This window comes from Psammomys obesus, unplaced genomic scaffold (genome assembly GCF_907164565.1).
Source record: "Psammomys obesus unplaced genomic scaffold, mPsaObe1.curated_primary_1811, whole genome shotgun sequence".
Classification (NCBI taxonomy): Eukaryota; Metazoa; Chordata; class Mammalia; order Rodentia; family Muridae; genus Psammomys; species Psammomys obesus.
In genome coordinates this window covers 50,499,524-50,510,912 of record NW_026585644.1, presented here as the reverse complement: position 1 = coordinate 50,510,912, position 11,389 = coordinate 50,499,524, and the positions used below count along the sequence as shown (strand labels likewise).

The 11,389-nt window shown below is 49.1% G+C and overlaps 1 long non-coding RNA gene across 1 annotated transcript; it reads left to right on the top strand.

The window, feature by feature from the left end:
• The first annotated feature begins 4,432 nt into the window (after positions 1-4,432).
• On the top strand, positions 4,433-10,322 carry LOC129687012 (uncharacterized). Its single transcript, XR_008721727.1, has 3 exons — positions 4,433-4,488; positions 5,584-5,645; positions 10,311-10,322. It is a non-coding gene; the product is annotated as an uncharacterized LOC129687012 (long non-coding RNA).
• Positions 10,323-11,389: the final 1,067 nt, after the last annotated feature.

Genomic DNA, 11,389 nt, shown 5'->3' with positions numbered 1-11,389 from the left:
GGCCAGCTGGACTTCTGCCTTGATGAGGGTCCCCTTTCTCGCAGGCTGTGAGCCTGTGGGTGACACAGTGTGTCAGGAGCTACTGTCAGTCTCCTCTGTGGCTGGGGATGGTCAGAGCTGGAGTTACAGGACTTTCCCGGACCTGAAAGAAGACTGGTGCTTTGTTAATTCCATCCGCACAAGACATAGCCTGTCTCTCCTACTCCGATCTCCTCAGGTTGTCTGGCCTCCGGCCTCTAGTGTCGCCATTTTTCTTGGCTTGTCTTCCTTACTAATTAAATGTTTGGAGGGTCAGTGCTGCATGTGTTGGCCTTTCTATATATTCTCCAGAGCCAAGAATATAACTTCTTTATCTCCAAAGGCTCAAGGGCACAACCCATCTTCGCTCTTCTACCCTCTGTCCTTTCCACTTTCCCCTCTTGCTTCTCTTGTGCAGTGGAGGTGGCCCATCCCGCCCGGAAATCCTGGTGAAAAAGGTACCTAAAGATGTTCATTAGGTCAGAACACCCGGAAGTTATCGTTTCTAGTTTCAACCTCTCACGAAAACAACAAACAAGGAAAATGAGGCTTCACTGATAGCTGGGCCTAAGAAGCAATGGTGGCTCACCTTTCTCCTCAGCCAGTTAGCATCCTGAACTTAGACAAAAGGCCTTCTTCCTCTAAGAAAGGGGGAGAAGACACAGAGAAATGTGCCATTACCACATCTGTGCTCAGGCATACCTTCTAATCTTTACCCACCCATTTCACTGGCCTGTTCCCCTGTGGTATCCCGTAGGCCAACCTCTCTCACCCAGGATCTCTGCAGAGAACAAGACAGCACAAGTGGCCAATTGGGAGGTGGTGAGGGCCTCACTTCCCACCTTCCTTTCTTGGAGAAGGCCTGGACAGTTGGTGATTTCTGGAACCATGGCACTGTGTTGCAATTCGTGTTACCCCTTTTGGGCATCGGAGTATCCCCAACATTCCCAGATTCTTCAGAAATTAAATCATTCAGGTGAAATGAATTTGAAAGGCAGGGGGAAGATAGAGAAGGCTTGGGCTGTAGCCTCATATCTACCTGCAGTTTTCTTTTCCTCCCTCTCTCGTGTGGGGACCTTGAACCCATTTCCGGGGCCTGGAGCCCGAGTAGTGAGGACTGCTACACTCCAGGTGGAGATAGCAGCGTGCCATCAGGAAAGAATCATGGGTAATAAAAACTAATGTGGAGAGAGCACAGGCCATCCACCATGTACCACACTAAGAGCTGGAAGCCAACCCCTATCCAGCACTGAGAAGAGCTTCATGGAGACACGCTTTTTGTGATGGGCTGAATCTTTCCCCCTCAAATTTAAACCCCCAAACACACCTGTGATGGTATTAGGAGATGGGGGTATAGAGTAATTAGCTTGTAAGAATGGGGCCCTCACCGGTGGGGTTAGCACTGTTTCGTAAGAAGGGTCAAGAGGTCTAGCTAGACCTTGTGAAGATACAAGGAAAGCAGGTATATGCAGCTTGGAAAAGAGCCATCATTACACACAGCCATGCTGGCTCCCTCAGGTCAGATGTCAGGCTGCAGAACTGGGAGAAACAAACGTTTGTTGTCCAGGCTGCCCTGACTGACTCATTATCATCCCAATTTCACAACAGGAGTTTAGGGCACAGAGAAATAAGCAGCTTGCTAAGGAGAGGCAGCTGGTGAAGCTAGAGACACAGAGCCTAGAGCGGTTAGCGTAGAAACGGGGAACAGAGGAGCAGAAGTGGCCTACGGGTGAGAAAGAGTCCCCGCTGAAGCTTATGGAAACGCTGTCCCTGGGGAGCGGTCTGGGTGGGCAACTCCTCTCCTGACTAGAGAGTTGTCTGAATCGGCCCAGCTGGGATTTTGGTGGAGGGAGTCTTCATCCTGGTCTCCCAGGGTCTCCGTTGAAACAGGTCGTTGATCTCATGTCCATCCTGATTGGTGCCAGGCAAGCAGAAGGAGACAGGACCTGGCCTGACGCTTCTTGACTGGCAGGTTCCCTATAAGACATGTGCTGGGGATTTGGGTGAGCAGCTAGGTGGCATCCCAGCATCTGTCAGGGTGCCGGTTTGTGAAGCAGGGCTTGTAATTACAGCCATAAATCAAATGTGGACAGAAGAAGAGCTGTCAAACTTACGGGAGTATTTTGTGCAGAAGAGGTTTAAAGAAAGAAAGAAAGAAAGAAAGAAAGAAAGAAAGAAAGAAAGAAAGAAAGGAAGGAAAGAAAAGAAAGAAAGAAAGAACGAAAGAAAAGAAAGAAAAGAAAGAAAGAAAGAAAGAAAGAAAGAAAGAAAGAAAGAAAGAAAGAAAGAAAGAAAGAAAGCAAAAGCAGCTGTGGTATGGCAGCCAGGCTGGCTGGACCTAGTGAGGGAGACTTGTGGTGCCACAGTGAAGGATGTGTGTGAGGATCAAGGGTGTCCTCTGTGGTGAGGATGACAGAATAGCCAGAGGAAGAGGCCCTTCTTCAAGAGACCTATCCAGGCAGACAGCTGTGAGCTAAGTCCAGCTTACCCTTCGCATCCTTGTGCTCTTTCGGCTTTTCCTACTCTTACAGCTCTTTCCCTTAGGTGAAGCACTTAAAGAAAATGGCTCTAGGCATCGGTGTTTGCGACTATCTACTCCTGGGCAGATCTTCTCGGCTGTTTCCCTCTTTTCACTGATTTCATTCGGGCTCCGCTTTCTCCTTCTCTCCTCAGCGGGGCCCGTTTCTAGTCTTTGACAGACTAGATTGAATCAAGACATTCACAGGCCCCATTCTACTCATCTGTGATTGGCTTAGGGGGGGACATGTGACCTAGTTCTCATCGAGGAAACATAAGAAGTCTCTCCTTTCCAGGAAGAAGAGAGGCCAAACACTCAGGGAACAGCCTCCAGATTCTGCCTGGTCCAGCACAACTTGGATTTTGAGGTTAGCTAGGTGATGCCTCTTTGTCCCAGCTTCCTCGCTGTATAGTATCTCTCAGTGTCACAGTGTCTCAGGGTGACCAGGACTGCTAGAAGAGGTGGTACACGGAAGACTCTCAGATCAGGCTCATAGCAGATGCCCAGTCACTGGGGATCATTAGTGTGAGCTTGTGTCACCCAGGGCATCTCTCTGGCCTATCTCCCCAGATGTCTTTATAATCTTGTTGAGTCGGGGCTCACTCACCCCCCCAGCTCAACTTGTCAGACATGCCTGCCCATGTACCCTAACCCCTAGACTTGATTCATAGTCTATCTGCAAGTTGGCCTTGGGAGGCAAGTAGACTGCTATTAATGGACCATTTAGTAGACCTTTGGAGGTGAAGGAGGTTTGGGGAGCCGCTGAGCATGTGTCCCCAGCGCATTCGTGTATGGAGGACAGGTATGTCTTCAGAGCATGTCTGATCCGGGTCCCTATGAGGGGACAGATAATGGCAAGTAGCACTTAATGCTTGAGAAGACCAGGGATTGGAAGTCGTGGTGTAAGCAGGGGCAGGCTGGCAAGAGTAGATTGATCAACAGGTGTGGGCCCCGGAGTGACGGCGCCAGTCACGCAGAAGGAGAAGGGCAGAGGCAGATATCCGCTGTAGGGAGGAAAGCCTCGGGGCTCAAAACCAAAGAAGAGAAGGCTAGGAGAAGCTGAAGCACAGCTTCAGGACTTCATGGAAGAAGTGAGGCCTTCCCCATGCGCTTGTTTTTTATGGTTTTGGTTTTTGAGATGCTTTACTGTGAACTGTTCCCCTGCCTCTGCCTCCTGAGTTCAGACATTATAGATGTGCCTTCAGGGGGCCTGGCATTAAGGCTTGAGGGTCCCCTGGGTCAGCTTTCAAAACTGTGTCCGCCTCATATGTTGAGAGGTAGTCCAAGGGGCTGGAAGGATGGCTGAGCAGCTGAGAGCACTGGCTGCTCTTCTGGAGGACCTACCTGGGTTCAGTTCCCAACACCCATATGGCGGCTCACGGGTGTCTGTGGCGCCAGTTTCATGGGGACCCAACACCTTCACACAGACACACAGACACACACACAGGCAAAACACCAATGCACATGAAATAAAAAGAAATAAAATTACTTTTAAAATGTAGGCCAGAGCTGGCAGTATTACACATTGTACTCGGAAAGCCACACCCTGGTTCTGCTCTTTACAAGAGGACCCAGGAGCTAGCATCTACAGGGGCCCAGGCATCAGGGTTTTTTTTTTGGGGGGGGTAGGATGGGACTTAAGTATTCCCAAGGAGTCACCCACTCCCATCTCCACCCTTCTACTCGTCAGCTTCTCTGGCCCAAGAGCTGTTGCCTATGTTGCATTAAGCTGTAGAAAAGACTGATTTGAGATGGACTCTTTTAGGTCTAAAAACAATAATAAAAGATCATAGTGGGGGGAGGGGCAGCTTCAACCCTACCAACAATTGTCACTTCATTTTCTTTCCAGCCTTGGTCCAAATATTGGTCTGTTTTCATCACACCATCCTACGCTTCGTCGGTCTGTGAGCCTGGCATCAGGATTCTTCGTTGCCCCTCCATTACTCTCCCTGGTGTATAGCCATTGTCCGTCCCTCCTATCCTATTCCATTTCCATCCTGCTCTTAACCCTGGAAGCTGACCTCTGTGGACTGCACCCCTCACTTCTAGGCCCTCTGTCTGTGCTGGGGCTCACCAGGCAGAGAGCATAGGAGGAACCGTGAGGTCTGAGCACTTCCTTGTTGTATGTGCTGCTGAAACAAGGCACTGCAGCCATGGGTCCCGGACAGCCGGCAACATCTCACAGCGATGGGAGCTGCAAACTCCAATTACGGTGTCAGCAGGGGTGCTTGCTTCTGAGGGTCTCTTCTTGGTTTGTGGATAGCCATCTTCTTGCTTTCCCTGTGCTCATGTGGTGGAGGGGAGGATGAGGAGGAAATGAGAGGATGAGGAGCAAAGAGGGACGGGAGAGAGAATGAGAGAGAACGGACCCTGGTATCTCAGTGTCCAGACTTCCTTCTCTTACGAGGTCGCCAGTCAGGCTAGATTGGGGTCCTGAGCCCAATTTAACCACCTTTGCAAAGTTTCTCTCTTCAAACACAGAACTGGGGAAATAAGACATCAATGTATGAATCTATAGGACAGCCCCATGGCCCCTGTCACACCGAGGACAGCTTTGGACAGTGTTCTCTCTCCACCTGCCATTATCAGCCCCAAGGCCTGCAGACGCCTGTGTCTCCCCACATCTGACTCACATCTTATAAATAGCCCCTCTAATTGACTCCGCTCACAGGGCCATTTCCAGAGGGTGGCTCCTGCTGGCGAAAGACCCAGCAGCTCTAGAGGGTTTCTGTATGATGGGGGCAAGACTGACCCCTGGTTTAGCTCCTTGTGAGAGGACACTTGGCCCTGGTTAGTTACGGAAGTGGAGGTGGAGAGGGGATGTTGACCATACTGCATATGGTCCACATCTTTAAGACAGCCTCAGTAGCCCTGGATGGCCACTCTTCCTGCCTGCCAGCTCCTATCTCTCCTCCAGCCTCCGTCCCAATTCTCAGATCCCATCCCCTTCTCTTGTACTTTTCTGGTCAGTAGATCCCACCCACAATTTGTGTCTCCTCTTAGCCCATCCAGCCTTCACTTAGACGCTTCTCATTTCTTTTCCCAAGAGTCTTCCTGGTGTCGGACCGGAATGAGACTCTCCCTCAGGACTCCGGCATCATCTTGTAAGGTAACCATTTGCCTTTCTGCATTGTGGCGTTTTTGCTCCTATCATCTCACTCTGGTATGATGGAGTGAGGTATGATGGTATGATGGTCTCATGGTATTCTGAAGGAAGAGCATGCTTTTATTCGTCTGATCTTTACTTCTAGGCTCCTGTTGTTGATTACTTTTTTGGAAATACTGTGGATATTTCAACAAACTTTTAGAGCCAAATCCTTTTTCATTGCCCAGCTGTATATATGATTAAAATAAAGAGATGATCAAAGTATTGCAAAGGCTTTTTTTTTTTTTTTTTTTTTTTTACTTAGGTTTATAATCCTTTAAAGAGGAGGTGAACAGCTCTCACAGGGTTGCACGCAATAAACAAATATGACAGCTAATATTGTTTGCTGGGATCTGGAATCCACTGGGGGATTCTGTCAGGAGAGAAGATTAAGTGAGAAGTGAGGACCTTACTTAAGAGAAGGTGAACGGCCTAGCTAGGAGGAGGTTTGAGGAAAAGGCTGTGTTACTTGCTGGTCTTTGCTTCTTGCTGAGCAAGTGCATCTAAATGGCCACTGCCGCCATGCTTTATCCCACCGCAGTTTCCTCAGGTCCCAACATGGCCTGAAGATCAGTCACTCTCCAGTAACCCTCAGGCACCTTCAATGCCACACTGAGCCTTCTGAGGCATCCAGCCTTACTAACAGATCAGCTACCCATTTCTTATGTTCTCTGGCATCTGGAGAGCCCACACTGCAAACTGTTCTAGCAAACCTCCCCTCCCCTGTTCCAGCGATTGGTCCTGTTTCTCTAGAGACCCTTGCCTGACACAATGAGGCACATTATTCATATAACACGAGTTCCAAAGTTATTAATCTGTTACTCACTGAAGCAGGGCTCCGTGAAAAGCACGCTGTAATTAAAGTCTGAACTCTTTATATGAGGTGCCCAGGAAGGGTGACGGCCCACACTGTGCAGATTTATGTCAAGACGTCCCTGCATGCTGGAAGGTGGGGCTAGGGATGGAAGGAAAGGCTTCCAAGGTCATGTGCTTACCGGTTGTGGCCTTGGCATTGAGTTCTCAAAAGATCTGTCAAATTATAGTTGGTTTGAGTCTGGCATCTTAGACCACTTGGCCATCCCTCACTGTGTGTCTGTGTGTCTCTGTGTGTGAGTGTGTGCATGTGTGTGTATGTGTATTTTTGAGAGAGACAGAGTTTCACTCTGTAGACCAGGCTGGCCTGGAACTCAGAGATGCTCAGCACTCCAAGTCCTGGACATAAAGGCGTGTACCACCACTGCCTGAAGCCTCGCTCTCGGCCTCTTCCCTCCTGTCCATCACAAATATTCTTTCCTGTTCTGACTCAGGATCTTCACTCCAATCTGCCTCCTAAAACAATATTTTTGGACTATCATTGACAACGAATCCCTCTAAATCATCTAAGAAAACATGTGTAATCCGCTGGAAATTTCAAGGCAGTGAGTCATCACTCTTCTTGTCCCCCTCAAATTCCCATATCTTATGTAAGGCTGAGTCACTGTCCATGAGGTCCATGGAGTACAGAAAAGAATTGGAAAGCTCTGAAGATGTGTGTGTGTGTGTGTGTGTGTGTGTGTGTGTGTGTATGGTCTATGTGTGTGGTCTATGTGTGTATGTGTGTGTGTGTGGTGTGTATGGTGTGTATGGTATGTAGTGTGTATATGGTGTCTTGTGTAGTGTGTACATGTTTGTGTGTGTCTGTGTGTGGTGTGTATCTGTGGTATGTGTGTTGTGAGTGTATGCATTTGTGGTATGTGTGTGTTTGTGTGTGTGAATGTGTGTGTCTGTAGGGTGCGTGTGTGGTGTGTGTGGTGTGTGTGTGTGGTGTTTGTGTATGTGGTGTGTGTGTTTGTGGTGTGTGTGTGTATGTGTGTGTGTGGGTGTGTGATATGGGTGTGCACGTGTATGTGGTGGGAAGGATGATGTCTGCAGCTTTGAGGGGCCGGTAGCAGCCACGAGACCCCCATCCTTGGAGCTCGCTTTTTCCTCTGCTTCATTTTCTACCCAGGGTGGTGTTGGCAAGAGTGAACTGCTCTCTTGCTGAAGCTTGGGGATACTTGTCACTGGGCTGAGGAGGGGCAGGCCAGGTAGAGGTGTCCCTGCTCCATTTCCACACACACTCTAGGGAAGGGTGAGGAGCTCTCTGCAGAGTTCAGAGGGGCACAAGACATCCTTGGGGTCAGCTTGCAGGTCTGGGCTCTGGCTAGTGCTGGCTTTCTCATAAACGTGCACAGGCTATGGATCCGAATCCAGGAGAATGGAGAACAGCAGGCATCCAGGGAGAAGCATGAGAGCCCATTCTTCTGATGAAGAGGTGGCCCACTGAAACTTAACCATAAAATCGTCACACAGAAATCAAGCAGATAAAGCCACAGTCATCCCCAGAGGGAACAAAATAAGCCCTAGGCCAGCGTGACTGACATATCTAGAGGGAAAGGTGCCAGTGTGACATGTCCAAGGCTACAGGAAAGCTGCAGAAAAGAGCTGGTGCCTAGTCACATGACCACCCCATTTCACTGTGTGGGCACAGGGATGCTGGCTGAGTTCTCCAACAGTGAACCTGTTTCTTTTGGGGAGGTGGGTACCTTAGGAACGGCTTCCCAAGACTAGCATCTCCTGGGAAAAGGAGTGGGGAAAGTGCTTAGCAGATCTCCTCTCCTCTCCTCCCCTCCCCTCCCTTCTCCTCTCCTCCCCTCCCCTTCTCTCCCCCCCTTCCCCTCCTCTGCCCTTCACCCCTCCTTTGCCCTATCCTTCTTTCCTTCCTTCTGTCTTTCTTTTTATGAACACTGTCCCCGGGTCTGATTCAGCAGTTCTGTCCTTGCCTTATCTGAATCCCCCTCCACGGCAAGAGGCAGGCAGCTCTCAGAGGTTACAAGCAGAAGTGCTGAAGATCATGAAGCTATCCAGTAACTAGCACCATCTCTGGGTCCGGGGGCCTCCAAGGGGGTGTCCCCAACATCACACTCTGCCTCATGTTTTTCTGACTTCATGACCTTCCAGTGAGATGGCCTCTAACCACGTGTGCTCACTAAGCGCCTCACATGTGGCAAACTTCTGTAAGCATCAGAGACTTGTGGGATTTTCAAAGACTTAGTGAGGAAAAAGAAAGAAAAACAGCACATCAATGGTTTTCCATACATCAAAGATTTGATGTTGAAATGATAATTTTTAGACATATTGGGTTAGATTAAAATATGACTTTAAAATTAATCTCACCTGTTTCTTTTTACCTCTGGCCACAACCCAAGGCCCACAAATAAAAAAGGGAGAAAGATAACAGAAGGGAAAACCGAATCACAGGGCCAGAACTCAGGTGGGTGCAAGGTACGGACTTCAGCAGCTAGGGAAGGCTGGGTTTCAAATGGTGCTTGGGCTGAGCTGTGGCCCTTGTGCCTCCCTGTAACTTCAGGATATGATATTGTTTGGAAATAGATGGTCTGTAACTAATTATGCTGAGATCTTACCAGTTCAGGGTAGACTATAAACCCAGAGACTTTTTCTTGCAGAAAGCAGTGTTAATGCAGAGACACCCACAGAAAGAAGCCCACGTGGTAGAAGAGGAGGAGACTGGAGTGACACAGTCACAAGCCAAGGACACCATGGGTTGTTCCCAGCCTCAGAAGCCAGGAGAGGCTTGCGGAGTGGGGAGGCCTTTCCCGAGCATTCAGAGGGAGCATGGCCCTACTCACACCTTGATTTTTGACATCCAGCCTCCTCAGTGAGATTATAAATCCAAACAATTTTTTAAAAGATTTATTTATTATTTATACAGTACTTTTCCTGAATGTATGCCTACACACCAGAAGGGGGCACCAGATCTCATTATAGATAGCTGTAAGCTACCGTGTGGTTGCTGGGAATTGAACTCAGGACCTTTGGAAGAACAGCCAGTGCTCTTAACCTCTGAGCCTCCTCTCCAGACCTAAATTCAGATTTTTTTTTTTTTTTTTTTTTGGTTTGCTTGGTTTTGTTTTGTAGAGACAAGGTTTCTTTGTGTAGCCCTGGCTATCCTGGAACTTGCTTTGTAGACAAGACTAGCCTTGAACTCGAAGAAATCTGCCTGCCTCTGCCTCCAAGAGCTGGGCTCAAAGGCGTGTACCACCACCAGCCAGTTTGTGGTACTTTGGTAGAGAGGCTGAAGGAAACTGTTGTGCTCACTATGGAAAAATATCGTATTAGTAATTTCTATGAATTTTTTTTACCAATAATTCAGTATGTATTAAATGTGTTGAACTGAATAAAAGTTAAAGACACAACTAAATTGCGATCATGACTCGTGTGGCTTATGTTATGTCACTATTGGGCCTGGAATTCTCCTTTCCCAGGCGCTGGTTTTATACTCAGCCAGGGCAAGGTTCTAGACTCTTGCATGCCCCACTGGCTGTGGGCTGTGTAGGAAAGGGGTCTTGGGGTTACACGAACAGCTCCCTGGTATGAGAATGCAATGTTAGAATCCAGATGTTGCTCAAGCCTCAATACACATGCGTCTGCCTTCTCCCTCTCACAGATGTGACGAGTGTCTGCCACAGATGAGGCATTATTGTCTGCATCCTTAGCTTATAGACTTTACCAGGTGAGGCCCTGGGGAAATTAGTTTACATCAAAGTGGAGACCGATGGCCATGCATTCTGCTCTCCACCCTCTTCCCAGACTCCCGCCCGGGGACCAGAGAGCCTGTCTATACGCTGAGCTGTGCAACCTCCCCAGTCCTCAGAAAGGTATGAAAGAACACTCCTACTTTTGCCCCACAGTCCTCAGTTTCCGCTCTTCAGAGCCTCTGGTATGATGCATTTGTCGCTGGTACTGGGTCCATGCTGTTGTCTGCCTACCCATGGCTTTAATGACTCTCATGATTAGTCCCGTGCCCCTAACAATCCCTCAATGTCCCTCCGAACCCACATTCCAGACCTTCCAGTTTTCTCCAGAGTTGGTGAGATGGAGTGAAACGTGAGGACGAGAGAAGCCGCCTGGCTTAGCCAGACCTAGTTCATGTTTTCCTCAGCTGGGGCTAGGATTCTACTCCAGGTTTCTGCCTGGAGATAGCGGTACAGCCAAGCCGGTGGTGGTGGTTCCTGTATTTCACTGTATCAGTCACAGAATATGTAAATGGGGAAGAGGTCTCCCTGGTAGCTTGCCATCTTGGAAGGGTCTTCAGAGGTGGGAGTTCAAGGGGTAGGGTTGATGGGGAAGCCTACCCACTTTAAAGGGGCTCTTCAGATACAGAGAAATACAGACCGATCTGATAAGGTAGTTCTTCTGGGATATGAGGGACTACTGAGGTGAGCATGAAGCCACTCTCCAGGGCCCCTGGCAGAGGAGCCTCCCTCTTCTCTGTGTAACAGTGGCACCTGCTGTTATTGCTGCTGCTGTGTCTAGTGACAGGTTGTAGCTCAGCTCCCTGTGGGAGACAACGGCCTCTACTCAAGCTCTTGCACTTTCTTTGCGGAACACCTGAGAGTCTTGTTGCTGAGAGTCTGTCCATGGGGAGTTGGTCCTGGTGACCATTTCAGCTCACTGTAGGAGTTAGATGGTGGAGTGTTCTTTCTGTGGATAGTTCCTGGGTGCTGTGAGGCTGCATGGGTCTCAGACATCGGGAACAGTGAACTGGTGGCTGGGCCAGTGAACCAGGCTCTAGCTCCTGAACCCCACTGTGCAGTGTGAAGCAAGGTGAGGGGTCCCCAAATATGTGGCCACATGGGTCCATGCTCCAGTAGGTTTGGCTGTCTGCC